This window comes from Anabrus simplex, chromosome 10, assembly GCF_040414725.1.
Source record: "Anabrus simplex isolate iqAnaSimp1 chromosome 10, ASM4041472v1, whole genome shotgun sequence".
Classification (NCBI taxonomy): domain Eukaryota; kingdom Metazoa; phylum Arthropoda; class Insecta; order Orthoptera; family Tettigoniidae; genus Anabrus; species Anabrus simplex.
In genome coordinates this window covers 107162531-107179913 of record NC_090274.1, presented here as the reverse complement: position 1 = coordinate 107179913, position 17383 = coordinate 107162531, and the positions used below count along the sequence as shown (strand labels likewise).

The 17383-nt window shown below is 40.8% G+C and overlaps 1 protein-coding gene across 1 annotated transcript in view; it reads left to right on the top strand.

The window, feature by feature from the left end:
* Positions 1–17383, top strand: part of thoc6 (THO complex 6) — a 112390-nt gene that overhangs the window by 33109 nt on the left and 61898 nt on the right. The gene's annotated exons all lie outside the window — the stretch shown is intronic.

Sequence of the window (17383 nt, the reverse complement as noted above, 5' to 3'; positions counted from 1 at the left end):
GATACAGAACTATCAGAGGCAAACCCCAAGGGAAATACTATTAAACTACAATATACATATTTTAGTGAAACAAAATGTTAATGCCTCGGAAACGAACAGGTAAGTCTAGCTGAAAAACTAAGGCGTCATAAGTAGCTAATTTGGTGAATCTAGGCGAGGTTAGGGCAGACTCCTGTATGAAAAGCAAATCGGAACATTACGGAAATTTTAGCAGGAACGGAATTCAAGAGTGCTTACCCGAGGAGAGTGCCATCCCGAAAACCGGGGGACGTCAACCAGATAGGCTGCTCGCAGACGGGTAGACCAAGACCGACAGATATCAGGATACCGAATTCATTCGAACACTGCCTCGCTCACTATATATAGGAATTACTGGCCTTGGAGGCAACCAATCAGCGTGCACGTGTTCCCTATCGCCACCTAGATTCACCGATCACAACCTAACTTTCGATCGAGAACTTTGACTAACATTCTAGAATACGCATGATCGCGAAAGTCGTATTTTTCCAGAATAGACAGAACACGCTTTCTAGAACACATACCAACAAAGTAGCACACCCTGTACAAAAGTTATGTAACTCTAGATCTTTCCAGGAAGTATAGACAGAATTCTACTATTTACAAATGCCTATGTTACAACATTATACAGTACAGGTTAAGTCAATAAAAATAAAACATCATATTGTATTTTACAAACGAAGACTTCAAAAAAAAAATACATTCCACTCGCATTACATATTTCACTTGTAACATCTTCCTCCCCCCGAAAGTCGAGCCCTGCTCGACCAATAATATAACATCACTGGGGAGTAAGCGATAGAACGTTTTTACACAGTACCAATAGTAAAGGTACATTACTTTAACACACACGATTTCTTGAAGTAACCTTTGCGATAACCAACCAACACAAACTGTCATATAATTTTCAAAAATAATATAGATCCACCTCTTGAATAAATATCACAAAATCCACATGGATTGTCACATTGCACTTCAAAATGCCTTCTTTCGCAGATGATTAGACAATTTGTAGTCTGTCCACCAAATCATGTACACCATACTTTCTTCCAAATTCTAGAAATCCCAAAACTCCTCACTTGTTGCTAACACTTTTGCACTACTTTCCCACAACGGTCACAGCACAGCTAGGCCACAGGTTCTTGCTGATGATGCGGCTGCCGACACGGTCGTTTGCCGCCAGCCTTCATTCAATGTCAGTCCAAACCCGACACCTAGACGAGATGCAGTTCAGTGGTCTCTTGCACCAAATAAGCCGGGGTGAGACACTGTCCAGTCCGCCTGCCACCAATAGGACGTTCCCCGCAGGATAGTGGTGCCGGATGGTGACGCTCAAGGCACACAGTGTGCCTCCCAATTTGGCACTTCAGGTTGCTGCCTGAAGAATCTGGTCACTGCAGCCGCTGTAACACACACAAACCGCAGCAGACACGGGAATACTTGCGGTAAAAGTATGCTGCTAGGCTCAATATCTCGTGGTCACACCATGGGTGGCTTAATGAATATGCAGGAGGGATTCTCCCTTGCACACAGGGATATTAGGGCACTAGCCCCGGGGCAAGCACTGCTATCTACAATTCACATGACAAGATTATGGTGGGGGTGAAAAGAAACTACAGGAGGGTGCCCTAAACCTGACCGTAAAAGGAAGAAAATTCCAAGTAATGACCCTAAACTAAAACTTATCTAACTTATAATACTAAATCGATTACACTAGAGGATACCTAAAGTATTCACTTACACAATTACTTACAACTAACTTACAATGAAACTTATTATCTTACAACTAAAACCTTATAAATAACCTCACCATAAAATTATGTTATAAGTAAATTCTTACAAATAACTTACAACTAAATCTACAAGGTCACCAACAATGGTATTTGCCCTTCCCTACCAGATTTAAGGTACCTTGATCTGGGAGAGATGTACTCTGCTGATCCTTTTCTTTTCGGGATCGCTCACCAATAATGTCACCGGGGTGAGGAACTTTAAGATGGTGCAGGGACCTCGAAATCTGGGGGCCAACTTACTGATAACATGGTCCGCAGCACTACTGACGGGATGTGTTCTAATAAACACCTGGTCACCCACAGAGAGATTGTGTGGTCTTCGCCCATGGTTGTAATTACGCTGGACCTTAGCGTAATAAACCTTCAAGTTCTTTCGTGCACGGTGCCAATTAGCTCGGATCTTTTCTGGGCTGGCATCGTCGGGCAGAAGATCATTAATTGATCATAGGTTAGATAGAGGAGAATTTGGAGTAAAAGCCAACATCAACGAAGCAGGGGTTTGCTTGTGGCTTTCATGGACAGCAGTGTTAAATGCAAATGACAACCAATTCAATGAAGAATCCCACTTGGAGTGATCTGAGGAGTGATAAGCGATTAGGGCAGATCGCAGCTTATGATTCACTCTCTCAGCATAATTGGGCTTCGGGTAATACGGGGTAGTTCTTACATGAGCAATGGATAGATCAAAACAGAAATTCCGGAACTGGGCCGAAGTAAAGGCTCTTGCGTTATCACTTACCAAGAATTGACAGGGTCCAAACGAGGCGAATATCTGTTTCAAGCACGAGGTGGTAGTGTTGGCGTTAGCCATCCGAGTGGGGAACAGCCACATGAAACGCGAAAAGGCGTCAACACACACGAGTATGAAACGATGACCATTCCGAGATCTCGGGAAAGGACCAATATAGTCTATGAACAGTCTTTCCATGGGACGAGAAGCTTGCTCAGAAGACAAGAGACCTAGACGAGTATTCAGGGCAGGTTTACTGATGTTGCAAATCTTACAGGACTTGACAAGGGTACGTATCTCACTATCCATGGATTTCCAAATAAAGTGGTTACGGATTTTTTCTCTTGTTTTGAAAACGCCCAGATGACCGCCCACTGGGGATTCATGAAAGTATTTGAAGAGAGCCGGGATCAGGTTAGTTGGGACTACAATTTTGGGGTCTCTCCGACCACGAGCAGGACAACACAAGACACCATTCTTAAGAATATAGGGCTTAACATGCTCACCGGATTTAATCCTGTCGACAATGGCTTTTAACTCAGGATCATCCTCTTGATGTTTGGCAATATCCTTGAAAAGGAAGGGAGAGTCAGTGAGAACTACATTGACAAAAGCTGATACTTGTTCGGGAGATGAGTCAACTGGCTCGGATTGAGGGTCAGAGCTGTCTGGATGGAACATCCTGCTGAGGCCATCAGCCACAACGTTTTCCGTGCCACGAATGTGGCGGGCTTGAAATTGGAAGGCTGAGATGCGCACTGCCCATCGTGCTAGACGACCGGTCTTTCGCGGCTTGGCCAGTACCCAACTCAACGCCTGATTGTCAGTTTCCAGATCGAAAGGGAGATGTTCCAGGTACATTCTGAAGCGTTCTAAGGAGAAGACAACAGCCAGAGCTTCCAGCTCATAAATGGAATAATTGCGCTCAGCAGGATTCAGGGCACGGGAAGCATAAGAAATAGGATGACGCCCTTCTTGAAATTCCTGTAGAAGAACTCCGGATATGCCTGAGGAAGAGGCGTCAGTCTGAAGGATGAAGCGTTTAGAAAAGTCTGGCATAGCCAGTACAGGGGCATTACAAAAGGCAGATTTCAAGTCCATGAAGGCTTCACGTTGGGCATCACCCCACACAAATTTGGCATCCTTTCTTCTCAAATCGTTCAATGGAGCTGCACGTTCAGAAAAATTAGGAATAAACTTGCGAAAGAAATTCACCATGCCAATGAATCTGGCTACAGCCTTGACGTCCTTTGGAGGGGGGAAATTCTGGATGGCGGCAGTACGAGACTGATCGATTGAGACACCCCTCCCCGACACGATATGTCCTAAGAAGCCAATCTTCATAAAAGGAAAGAAAAATTCCACCTAATCAATACATTTATTTTCTTGCAAAGTATTACAATCTAGGACCCGTTTCGACCCTTCATAGGTCATCTTCAGCTATATCAGAATCACATTTGCATTTCTATCTTATACCTCTGAAAGACCTTCATGATATATTGTTTCATAATTTTCAGTGAAAACTTATCTTAAAAACTTACAAATTTCTAAGCATTGTGTTAAAATTAAAAATTAAAATTACAAAACTTTGTCTATTATATACATGCCCTTGGGCTGACAGAATGCATCCTTGGGTTGATTAAGCATTTATCTTAGGTATTGTTGCTTATTTTGTTGAATCGAATCCCTTTTATACTTATGTACAATCGTGAATAGACTATCAGTAAAATTTGATAAATAAAACTTGCGTGATAATTATAATAAAATATCATGTTACATCTTTATACCTTATTGCTGGAGTGATATTATTTTAGGCAAAATATAAATGCGGGTTGATCTCTATAAAATATTTTACATAAACACACTAATATATTTTTTAAAGTCTAATCATTGTACTTTAAAGTCTAAAATACTTATTGCTTTGGATCTTGCGTTGTTATGTGGTAAAATATTATAACAATTTGTCTTATATAACATCAGATATTGATAATATTTAAATATGCCGTGTATGGTTGGCTTTTAAATCTAATGATTAAATGTCATTTCCTTCTTGCATAAAATTACAAGTTTCATATTATGTTGATTATGTATTGTATAAAACATAAATATCTAATAAATTGAATGCTTATCATTTACTAAAAGCACATGAATGTCTAGTAATATAGTCAGTGTGTTTAGTGACACAGAAACATGTTGGCCTTGATTCTTGCGTTATATTTCCATAATTTGCCTAATTTTTTATATATGTCGAATGTTGGTCTTTATAGGTTCCATTTGTAAAATAACAGCACTTTCCTATAATTGTGAAATGAATCAATAAGCTTGACACGTGTTAAATTATGGAATATATGTGTGATTCAGTTCTGGCCTAACTTCTGGAGTTTTCTCCCATCAAATGCCGTAAGACTGTGGTGGTTCCTTTCCCTTTTTAAGGCTGGTAAAGTCTGTAAGCCAAAATGAATGAAGTGAGTTAGATTTCAATAGAAGTGTAATGTTGTGTGAATTTGTAAGCCTGAATTAATTTACTTACTGCTGGATGTTTGAAATGCAAGTTTCTTGGCCGTTTGACGAGTAATGTACCTCGTACTGATGGTTCTTGTGTTGTCTGTTGTGAGAGGGGCAGAGGAATAAGTAGGGGAGGTTGTTACGTGTGTATGGGCGGAGTCGCTGAGGTTCGCTGTCTGCGCCGTAGCCTGTGTATGACGTCGTCTGTTGACTATTTTGACGTAGTCGTGTTTTAAGATAGGAACGATTTTATTGAACAAAATTCATAAATCAAGATGTCCTAAGAAGGACATCTGGGGTTGTGCGTAGGAAACCTTGGATGCCTTGAGGGTTAGACCTGCTTTACGCAGTCTTTCAAGCACTTCCTTGAGATGGAGTAGGTGTTCCTCGAAGGTTTCGCTAAAAATTACGAGATCGTCAAGGTAATTATAAACAAACTTGAACTTAATGTCCGATAAGACATAATCTAGTAACCGTGTAAGGACAGCCGCTCCAGTTGCGAGGCCAAAAGGGACGTGTTCGAATTCATATAGGTTCCAATCGGTTGCAAATGCAGTGAGATGTTTGGATTCTTCGGCATGGGGTATCTGGTAATAAGCCTGATTTAAATCGAAAGTGGTGAAAATTTTTGCATTGGCAAACCAAGAAAAACAAGAGTGCAAATCAGGAAGTGGGACAGATTGGAGGACTACCTTACGGTTCAACATCCGATAGTCCACTACAGGCCGATAACCACCTTGTGGTTTAGGGACCAGAAACATGGGAGAAGAATAGGCTGACTTGGACAGGCGTATCACTCTGTCAGCGAGCATTTGATCAATAATAGCCTTCAGGGCTTTCATTTTGGGAGGTGACGACCGGTACGGAGGAGAGCGAACAGGTATGTTATCTGTAACCTCAATTTTGTATTCTAATACATTGGTGACGCCTAACCTGTCGGTGAAGACATCAGGGAACTCATCGCAGAGTTTCCTAAGTTGGTTGGCCTGCTCTTCGGGTAAGTGATAAAAATCAAAAGCCTTGGGTTCATCAGAATCTTCAGGAACAGCGTTAACACGGCAAGGCAGAATAGGGGAGCGATCACACAGCTCAAATGTTCTTGCAGAAAATTTGAAATGGAATCTGTTGAACTGGAGGTCCAAAATCATGCCTGTTTTAGCAATAAAATTTGCACCCAATATGAATTGTCAGGACAAATCTTTTGCCACTAGCACTGGCATTTTCCAGGTGAAATCACGGACTCTAATCTTGACCTCTAGGGACCCTACAATATTCAATGAATTGGAATTAGCAGTATGGCAGGTTAAGGACACGGGTTGTAATGTAGGTAGCTTGGAAACAGTTTTCATAGAATCATACCAGGTCTCACTCATCAAGGTGACACTACTCCCAGAGTCTAGCAACGCACAGACAGGTTCATTATTTACCTCTATGCATAAATATGGTAGTTTACAAGAAGGTATGGCAGAAATCCTACAAGATTGTAATAAATGAAGACCAGAGTCAGACTGGGAGCAATCATTAGCCTCAGAATAAAGTAAATCAACCAAGGTACAGTCATGATCGACAAGACAAGAAGCCATGCTTTGGGATTTGTTATCAGAACAGGCGGTTAGTCATCTAGCACTACTACGGCCTGGAGGTCCAGAGCCAGAAGTGTTACGTGGGCACTGCCTAGAGAAATGCCTAGTTGATCCACAGTTACGGCAAGAAGTATTGGTAGAAGAGCCTCCACCCATCGCAGGTTTCCTATTGCCTAATGTCCCGGCCTTGGGACAATCCCGCCTGAGATGAGATGTGGAGCCACAATTGAAACATGAACGGGGATTACGCACGTTGGAAGCAGATGACGGGGTGGTTTTAGAATCCTGAGTAGGGGGCACGGTTATAGGAGGTGGGGCTAATGCCAGGCGTAGCTGGTCAGCATATCAAATGCCTTCAGTGGATACTGTAATTGCTTCCAACTGGGCGAATGTTGCAGGTCAGGGTGAAAGAGCCAGATATGATCTATAGTTCGGGGCGAGACCTTCAACTATGTTGGCAACCATCTGAGCCTCTGAATAGTGGAGCCGGAAAATTTTAGCTTGGAGCTTAATGTCTTGAACATACTCAGATAGTGACTCATTAAAATGTTGTACTCTAAAATAGTGCTTCTGCACTAATGCAGACAAGGCACGAGCAGGAATTAAATATTCAAGAACATGGGCATGAAATTGATCTACTGACCATCTTTCAGTAATGGCCCTGACAATGTGCTCAGAAAGAGCTCCAGAGACATGTGGGTATAGAATTTGAAATACGTTGTCGTTACTGAGATTATGCACTATTGCCTGATCCTTGAATTCGGTTAGAAAGCGAAGGAAGGAAATAACTTCATCAATGGAGTTAACTGAAAATTTTGAGATACCTTTAAACACAGTGGTCAACGGGTGAGGCAGATTGGAAAAAATCTGGGGGAAGACAGGTGTAGGGGGTGCTTGGGAAGGCTTAGAATAGTCCAGAGGGTTTAGCAAGGCCTCGTGCCTTTGATTCGGGTGCCCTTGTGAAAAGGACGGAGTACAGGATAGGTTAGGATTAACATTATCCTGCAATGTTACGGGCGCAGACAACCTAATTTGAGAAAGGTTCTCACTAATCTGAGAGAGCATTTGGGCATTAACCGGTTGTGTAGAGGTTATGCAACTCGATACGGGTAGCGCTAGGACAGATGGGTGGTTATGCACCATTGAATCAGACCCGGGTTGATTAGGGATAGAAGGTAAACACTGAGCTTCAACGGAATTAGCAGGAATCGTAGTAAAACTAGTACGGTTACCAACATGCAAAAGAGATGTATCATTAGAATGACTTACAGGTGTCCTAGGTCCAGACAATGAAACAGAAGATCCCAGGGCAGCATTAGTCACCTCAGACTCCTGAATATGCCTAACACCAGCACTAGGTGTCAGATTGCCCACTTGAGCAGCAACAGATGCCTCGCCACAAATAACACTGTCACTCATTGCAGATGGGATCGACACTTGAATTTGAGAAACGGTGTTATTGCCTTCAAACAAACCACTGATTCTGTTGAAAGTTGTGGAAAACTGTTCTAGTAAGGTTTGACATTTCTGCCACTCAATTTCCGGCAATTCAACAGACAACAAATCCTTAATCCGGTCTAAATAATGTAATAACTGCCCCTTAACCCGCGCTAATTGGCCATGCGAGGGCTTCGAAGCACTAAAGGACACAAGAATGGCGTTAAATTCGGGTAACCTATCTTCAATCACGGCCAAAGACTCACGCAACTCATTTGTAGTTAACTCAGGTATGGTTATAGGTAGGTCAAGGGACTGCTTCAACAGGCTAGTGTCATCTCTGACATTCCCTGTCGAATTAATTTTGCGAATTTTTAACTCGTAAATCAGTTCTGCCTTTCTTAAATGGAAAGGATTAGGAACAGCGCGAGCCATCCTGACAGTTAGAAACAAGATTTCAAGCGTTATACGAACCACAACTTTTACGGAGATTTAGGTTAGGTATGATCACGGTTCACTTTTCTTCTTCCGCAATCTAGCGCTTGCCTCTGCTACCAAATGTTACCTCTACTACAGTGGTAACACCAAACAAGGCACAAACACAGTTAAAAGGGGAAGGTAAGAGTACAATACACAATATAAGAAAACACTACACACTTGGAAAAACAGTAACTAACCTTTACGCGGATCTCCAACAAAACGAGTACGTAACTATCAGTAGGGCCAACTAGTGAACGACAAAACGGGAAGATGGAAGGGCTGGGAACCTACCAAAGGCATGGACATGGCTTAGATAGCGGATTCCGAAATGAATCACCGTGATCCTTAGTTTTTAAAATATTATTTACAAGATAATTCTACATATACATTCCAAGTTATGAGCTATAAGTTCAGTGATATACATAGGTTATTCGTAGCAGTGTAAATTCAAATTACAAATGAACTGTACATCTAGTTACCAATGCAGTAGTACAATGCAATTTACAGGTTATCCAAAATCTAGCGTACCTAAAGTGATACAGAACTATCAGAGGCAAACCCCAAGGGAAATACTATTAAACTACAATATACATATTTTAGTGAAACAAAACGGGAATGCCTCGGAAACGAACAGGTAAGTCTAGCTGAAAAACTAAGGCGTCATAAGTAGCTAATTTGGTGAATCTAGGCGAGGTTAGGGCAGACTCCTGTATGAAAAGCAAATCGGAACATTACGGAAATTTTAGCAGGAACGGAATTCAAGAGTGCTTACCCGAGGAGAGTGGCATCCCGAAAACCGGGGGACGTCAACCAGATAGGCTGCTCGCAGACGGGTAGACCAAGACCGACAGATATCAGGATACCGAATTCATTCGAACACTGCCTCGCTCACTATATATAGGAATTACTGGCCTTGGAGGCAACCAATCAGCGTGCACGTGTTCCCTATCGCCACCTAGATTCACCGATCACAACCTAACTTTCGATCGAGAACTTTGACTAACATTCTAGAATACGCATGATCGCGAAAGTCATATTTTTCCAGAATAGACAGAACACGCTTTCTAGAACACATACCAACAAAGTAACACACCCTGTACAAAAGGTATGTAACTCTAGATCTTTCCAGGAACTATAGACAGAATTCTACTATTTACAAATGCCTATGTTACAACATTATACAGTACAGGTTAGGTCAATAAAAATAAAACATCATATTGTATTTTACAAACGAAGACTTCAAAAAAAAATACATTCCACTCGCATTACATATTTCACTTGTAACAAAGTTGTAATGCAACTTATGGACCCGTATCTGGACAGTGGTCGCTTTCCCTGCACCGATAATTATTACTCATCAATTGAGTTAGCGGAGGTGCTACTGGATCATAAAACACATTCTATTGGCACACTTAAGAAAAATAGAAAAGGTTTACCAGAGGAAGTTTTAAATGCAAAGCTTTAGAAGGGAGAACTCATTTCAATGGAGAATGGAAATGGATTGACAGTTATGAAGTGGAGAGATCAGAGGGGCGTGCTGATTATGTCAACCAAATATTCTAATGATGTAATAGCTACGGGCAAAAAGAACGGGAAACACAAAGATGTGGTTAAACCGAAAATGGTAATAACGTACAATAAAATGAAAGGAGGAATAGATATTGCAGACACATTTTCTTCGTACCACACTGCAATGAGGAAAACCATCCGATGGTACCACAAAATTGCAGATGACGTTCTTTTTGGTACAGCCATTGTAAATGCACTGCTTCTGTACAATAAGACGCGGATTACTGGACATCGGAAAATGTCTGTTGCGGAGTTTCGAAGGAATGTGGTCAGCACTCTAATTTGTCTAACGACCGACCCTGTTAGATGTACTCCTAAGAGAGAGAACCACTACCTTGTGGAAGCCAACAAGATGGAAGGACGGAAAAGTACCAGGTAAGTGTGATAAAGTTCAGCATTATTGCACTTCCGAAGGATGTCAGTACTAATTATAAAATTATTTTTTTATTTCTTCCTTTCAATATTGCATGAAAACTCGAGGTCGGTGTTGAAGCTGCTATCCTCAACTAAGCAAGGTCATGGGCAGAAAGGCTGCTGCTTCTGCCACAAAAAGGGTGTCAACTGTCTGCACAACCTGTCCTGACACACCTTTCCTTTGTCTGAAGTGCTTTGAATCATTTCACAACAAAGAGTGACTGAAGGTTAATTGTTGTTTAAAGTCTAATGCTTATCTTGCAATGCGAGAGTCACTGCTTGCCAATCATGCCGAGAGTCATATTTTCATTGTTTAGAGTTATCAGAAAACTGTTCACAACAATATGCAATGTAATGCAAGTACTTGTTTTGAATTTTACTAGGTTTTTATTTTATTTATTTTATTTATTTATTATGCCTTTGTAGGTGGCGAAGTTAGGGCTCTTGGCCCTCTCTTACACTTAACCACTGTAGTGAATACAGTCTGAGTACATCATATTATACAGTAAATAATAACCTACACCTACACAAAAATACATTACACTTTTCTAACTCACATTCATTCGATCTTCCAGTCATACAAGTTAAATATTGTGTTAATTTGAATTAGCAAATAAATATCCCGTATTTGAAATTCGTATTGCACATTCCATGTCAAATTCTGTGACACCATATGGCGTCACGCTATATTTTATCTTTCCTAAAAATTGATGATACCATATGGCGTCACACATGAGCTTGGTATGGTGAGATAAAATTTATTTAGTACATCATATAAATACATCCCAAGATTATATAAACAGCCTACAATGCGTACAGTTGCTTTGGCACCAGCAGAATGCAATTCAAAAACATGCCTGGCACCAGTGGAATAGTATGCTACAATCAGCTCGGCACTCAACGTGTTAAGAGAGGATCGTCACCCAGATGTACTTCCTCTTAAAACAGTAATCACCACCACAACCTATAGGGGCTCGCATCCTCGGAGCATGGGCTAGTTTGTCATTGCTTCCTCAGTTTCAAGGAATCGCAGCAGTAGAATTGATTATTGGACCATGTATGTAATATTAATAGGTATTGTGGATCCTACCTAATTTGGTGAGATTGTTAGATGGTAGCATCTTTGAAATGCATGCTAGTTCAACTGACAAGCCCAAATGGCATGCCCTCAGCGAACACCACCACCACCACCACCACCACCAGGTGTACACACACAGAGAGAGAGGCTAATAGCCCATTACACTGATGAGCGGTGGAATTACAGATAGCTGCCGTCTTGGCAAAATGGTACTATGGTTGGCCTGGCGTTCGGTGCGATACACAAGGGTGACATCATCAGACCTCGTACTGGCCTTGTGAGTAAAAGATGAGCATAGGATGGGTAAGACACAAGATCTCAGCGCTTTTGATCGTGGGTAGATGGTCGGTGCCGTACTACTGTAGGCTGTTCCTACTCTGAAGTCGTGGGGTTCCCGTGGGCCACCATGTCTGGACTGTATCTTGAGTATGTAGATTCTGGGACCATCATTGGCGGGGTCAACTGCCGTGGAGTACAACGTGAGGATAAACGGGGATCACCGTCGACTGACTTGGGTGGAAAGAGAAGATAGACAGGTCACAGTGCACAGACTACTTGCGAATTTAGTGCTGGATAACAATTAAATGTGAGTAGACATACCATCCACCTCCTTGCCACCGTCCCACTGCTCACTGCATGTCAGAAGGAACACTACCAACACTCAAAGCATGGAGTAAGATCACATGAACAAATGAGTCATGGTACCTGTTTGTACATCAGTGCATTACGAAGCACTCAAGGCAAGGGATTCCCCTGTCAGGCAGAGAAGGGACTGTCCCTCGCGGATGAATGATATAGGAATCTGCTGTCAGATCATGTCCAGCACAGTGCACTATCCATTGCTTTGATTGGTTTGATAAGCACTCCATCGACATGAGGATGCTTACCTCATCACATCTCGGATGCTATCGAGAGAGATCTCTATGCAGTGGCCATGCAGCAGTATGTTGTAGAGTCTCTGTCACACCACATTGCCATCATCATCAGCAGTTATCTCTAATTCAGTTTCTCATCTATATAAGAGTTTTGTTTGTACATTGCTCAGAATTTTAAAATAATTTTATTTCTGTATTGGTCATGTTCACAATAATAAGGAAATGTACTTTTTAATTTCCCGTAATTTATGTATGTATGTATGTATGTATGTATGTATGTATGTATGTATGTATGTATGTATGTATGTATGTACACGCATCATGAGAAAACAGCTGAAGAGAATTGAATGAAATGCACAATATGGCTTTCGTGAGAACTCTAACACTGAAATAGCAACCATAGATCTCATAAAACTGCTGCAAGAGTCAATAGATTTTAATAATTTTGCTGGTGGGTTGTTTATAGATTTAAAGAAGGCCTTTGATACAGTGAACCTTGAAAGACTGTTAGCTAAATTAGAGAGAGCAAGAGTTTGTGGCGTTGCTTTGAAGTGGTTTGATAATTATCTGTCTGATAGAAAACAGTATGTAGTGCTGAATAACTGTAGGAGCTCAGCAATTAGGGTAACCCATGGTATTCCACAGGGGTTGGTATTAGGGCCAATACTCTTTCTAGTCTACATCAACGGCATTGCAACTTGCCATTTGAAAGGACGTATCACACTATGTGCCAACGACACAAACATGTTCTATACTGGTTTTAATATAGACTCCAGTGTTAAAGATATGCAGGAAGACCTTAATACTCCGTGCTTTTGGTTTCAAGCAAATAAATTAACAGTTAATGTGTAAAAGACTAATTATATAATAATGACAAAGCAAGGTCAGAATGAAATCCCACACAGTAAAATATATATGCAGAATAAAATAAAACTAGTTAGTACTGTCAAATATCTTGGGTTGGTAATTGATAGGAACTTGAACTGGACAGACCATGTTGAATACATTACTAAAAAGATCACACCTGTTGCAGGAATATTAAAGAAACTTAGTTATCTTATCCCACAACAACTTCTAAAACAGAACTCGTTGACTGAACGGTCAGCGTACTGGCCTTCGGTTCAGAGGGTCCCGGGTTCGATTCCCGGCCAGGTCGGGGATTTTAACCTTAATTGGTTAATTCCAGTGGCACGGAGGCTGGGTGTATGTGTTGTCTTCATCATCATTTCATCCCCATCATGACGCGCAGGTCGCCTACGGGAGTCAAATAGAAAGACCTGCACCTGGCGAGCCGAACCCGTCCTGGGATATCCCGGCACTAAAAGCCATACGACGTTTCATTTCTAAAACAGATCTACTACTCTTTAGTTCATAGTCACCTACAATATTTGTATGTAATCTGGATGCGCTGTAAGAAGTCTGACTTGAATGAGCTAATGGTAGTACAAAATAGAGCTGTTAGAAATATACTTAATCTTCCCTACTTAACACCAATAAAATATCTATACCTAAGTGCTAAAATACCACCCCTAAGCATGAGTACAGAATTCAATACAGCTGTACACATGTACAAAATAAAACATAAATTTATAAAACACTACATATACTCTGAATTCTGACAACGATCCATATAGTACTAGGCACGCAAATGACTTTGCCTTATACAATGTTCGTTCTTATAAATATTGTATAAACAGCTTGAAGTTCTCTGTGATCCAATTATTTAATAACATCCCTGTGGAGGTAAAAGCAGCACCAACATTAGCAAAATTCAAACAAAGAGTCAAGCATTATTTTTGGGAAAGGTACAGTGCTGTTTAAATCAAAATGTCAGTTATCATTTAAGTCCTTCTCCCAAACAATCTTGCAAACTGTCCAGAACTATTCTTGTACCTCTGCAACTTTTATGTTATGTAATTATAAATACTCTGTAATCTGTTGTTCTTGTACCTCTGCAACTCTGTGTTATGTATATGTACTGTAAATACTCTGTAATCAATTCTTGTACATCTGCAACTTTTATGTTATATAATGGTAAATAATCTGAAATCTATTCTTGTACTTCTGCAACTCTTATGTTATATAAATGAAAATACTCTGTAATGTATTCTTGTACCTTTGCAACTTTCATGTTATGTAAATGTAAATACAGTCAGAAATAATTATCTGTAATTCTCATATTGATGATGTACATATTTTATATATTGTATTTGTTTATATGCTCAACCGTTTACTCATAATCTTATATACACAAACTATATTTTGATATGTAAGTGCCCGCCAGTATGTAATGTCCTGTACAATTCCTATGTATGAGCCTGCAGGCTCGTTGGAATTAATTGAAATAAATGAATGAATGAATGAATGAATGAATGAACGAATGAAAAATCGTTATGCAAACTCAGGGAATAAGTTCATACAATCTAGGTCATAAGTCGTTTTACTCACGCTGAATGAAATAGTAGTTTAGAGGAAGGCCTAAAATTTAATTCTCAAATATTTATGTTATTAGTGGTCCTATCAATAAATACTACATAGTTAAAGTTATATAGTATTAAATTTCCGATCATTTATGTCTTGTACATTTTTACCGTACCGGCTATGAATAACAGAGATATTCATGAATTTCTATTTTTGTTGCTAGCTCCATATCAGCGCCGAGTCACAAGAAAATGGGTAAAGGGATTTTAATGAAAATCAGTATGCAAAGTCGGGGAATAAGGAACTACAGTCTACGCTAAAAATAATTTTATAAGATACCCTAGTATCATAGAATCAGAAGAAAACTACATGTGAAGGCCTACAATATAAGTAGTTCATAAAATTGATCAACAATAACATTACAGTAACCATTGTTTGTTGTGATGTGCTTTGTGTCTTCTACTACCACTCATCTCTGATAGATGGGATTACTGTTGCATACCAAGTATGTCAGCATCCCTGAATATTGGCGGAAGTAGCTGGGGAGTTAGATCTCTCATCTTTAGCATGCCATTCCTCTGGTTCATAAATTTTCTCATACTACTGGTACCGGGTGAGTTGGCCGTCCGGTCAGGGGTGCGCAGCTGTCAGCTTGCATCCAGGAGATAGTGGGCTCAAACCCCACTGTCGGCAGCCCTGAGAATGGTTTTCCGTGGTTTCCCATTTTCACACCAGGCAAATGCTGGGGCTATATCTCAATCAAGGCCACGGCCGCTTCTTCCCACTCCTAGGCGGTGGTGGTGGTGATTATTGTTTTAAGAGGAAGTACAACTAGGCAGCCATCCTCTATATAACACTAATCGGAGAGGAAAAAATGGAAGGGGTCCGACACTTCGAAAAGTGAAGGTATTGGCCAAAGGAAGACAAGGGCCATAAAGAGCGTGAAAATGAAAGACTCCCTGGGCCTCCATACGTAATACCGTCGGGGTTGGAAAAGAACAAGAGTTGACCAAGAGAGATCAGATAGGATAGATCAAAGTGAGGAGCTTGGCACAAGTAAGTGGAAGTGATGCCAGGACTCAGCTAAGGGCCCCGTGGTCGCCAATCCATGCTCCAAAGTTCAGAGCCCCTGGGGCCCCTTTTAGTCACCTCTTAAGACAGGCTGTTATTCTACCGCCCCCACCCACAGGGGGAGCACTCGTAGGCCTTTCCTATCCCATCATCGCCGTAAGACCTATCTGTGTCGATAAGACGTAAAGCAAATAGCAAAAAATAATTAAAAAATACTTCTGGTATGTAACACACTGGTTCATCATAGCTTTCCAGCTATTCAATCCCTACTCTGAGGCACTGATTAGAATGATTAGTGTGCACATTTAACGGAATAATTACAGAGGAGTGTTCGCAGCTGTCTGCTTCCTGGTCATTCCAGCACTGGAACTTTGGAATGTTGGATTGGCAGCGTAGTACTGTTTGTTAAAAGTGAGAAAACTTGGTTTTTCATCTGATTGAATATTTTACTATGATAACATTGCCTTGAATCGCTACTTTCCTACTGACATCATTGTAATGATCTGTGTTGACTTCAGTTGGGAAAACCACAAAGACAGTCTTTCTGAGAATTCCGTAGCGCAGCATGGGCACATCAGCTAGTCAGTCTATATAACTGTGTTTTTTCTGATCTGCAGTTGTGAAAGCCTTACTAATTCAGTTTCACCTCACTTGCCTGACTTTCCTTGTTCAACACTTGTGACTGAAGTACCGTATTTCTCCGAATCCCAGACGATCCTGAATGCAAGACGACCCCCACTTTTTCCTTCAAAAATATTTAAATCAGGTTTAAACAGTGCTTTGTAAAATCGTATGAATGCTTTTCTTGTACAGTATGCATTTTTAGACTATCTTTGTCTTCATGTCACGGCTTTAGTTTTGCTGTATTTGTTTGTGGCTGCACAATCATTTTTTTCCCACGAGTTTAATAACCATTAACTTAAAACTGGCATCATAATATTGAAGAGAACTTGTTGAAAATTTGCAGTCAGTAGCTGTTCCATGCGTCTCTACAATACGACGATCCATCAGGAAAGTATTCTTGCTGTCTGTAAAACTGATACTTTTACTCAGCGTCAGGTACAACCGGCTGCCGCTACACACGTCTCGCTTGCCGGGTTTGGCCAACTTCAATGGCTAGCGATCTATAGGCCTTATTACAACGCAGATGTTGAATGTCAAGAAAGGTGTTTATTGCGCTGTGGTATGGCCATTCCACCCTTGCGTTTTTCGTTCATGTACCTCACAATTTCATTTACGACTTCTTTAAAGTGTCCTCGTTGCGGGCAACCGAATGCGTGTTTTGTGCAGTACGTAAATTTTAGCTAATGTCGAATAATGGCTTTAGTTAGGCCTATGCCGTATTTTCTTGCAGCACAATTATTGTACATCTATGAGTGTTTAATAACCATAAACTTAAAATTGGCGTC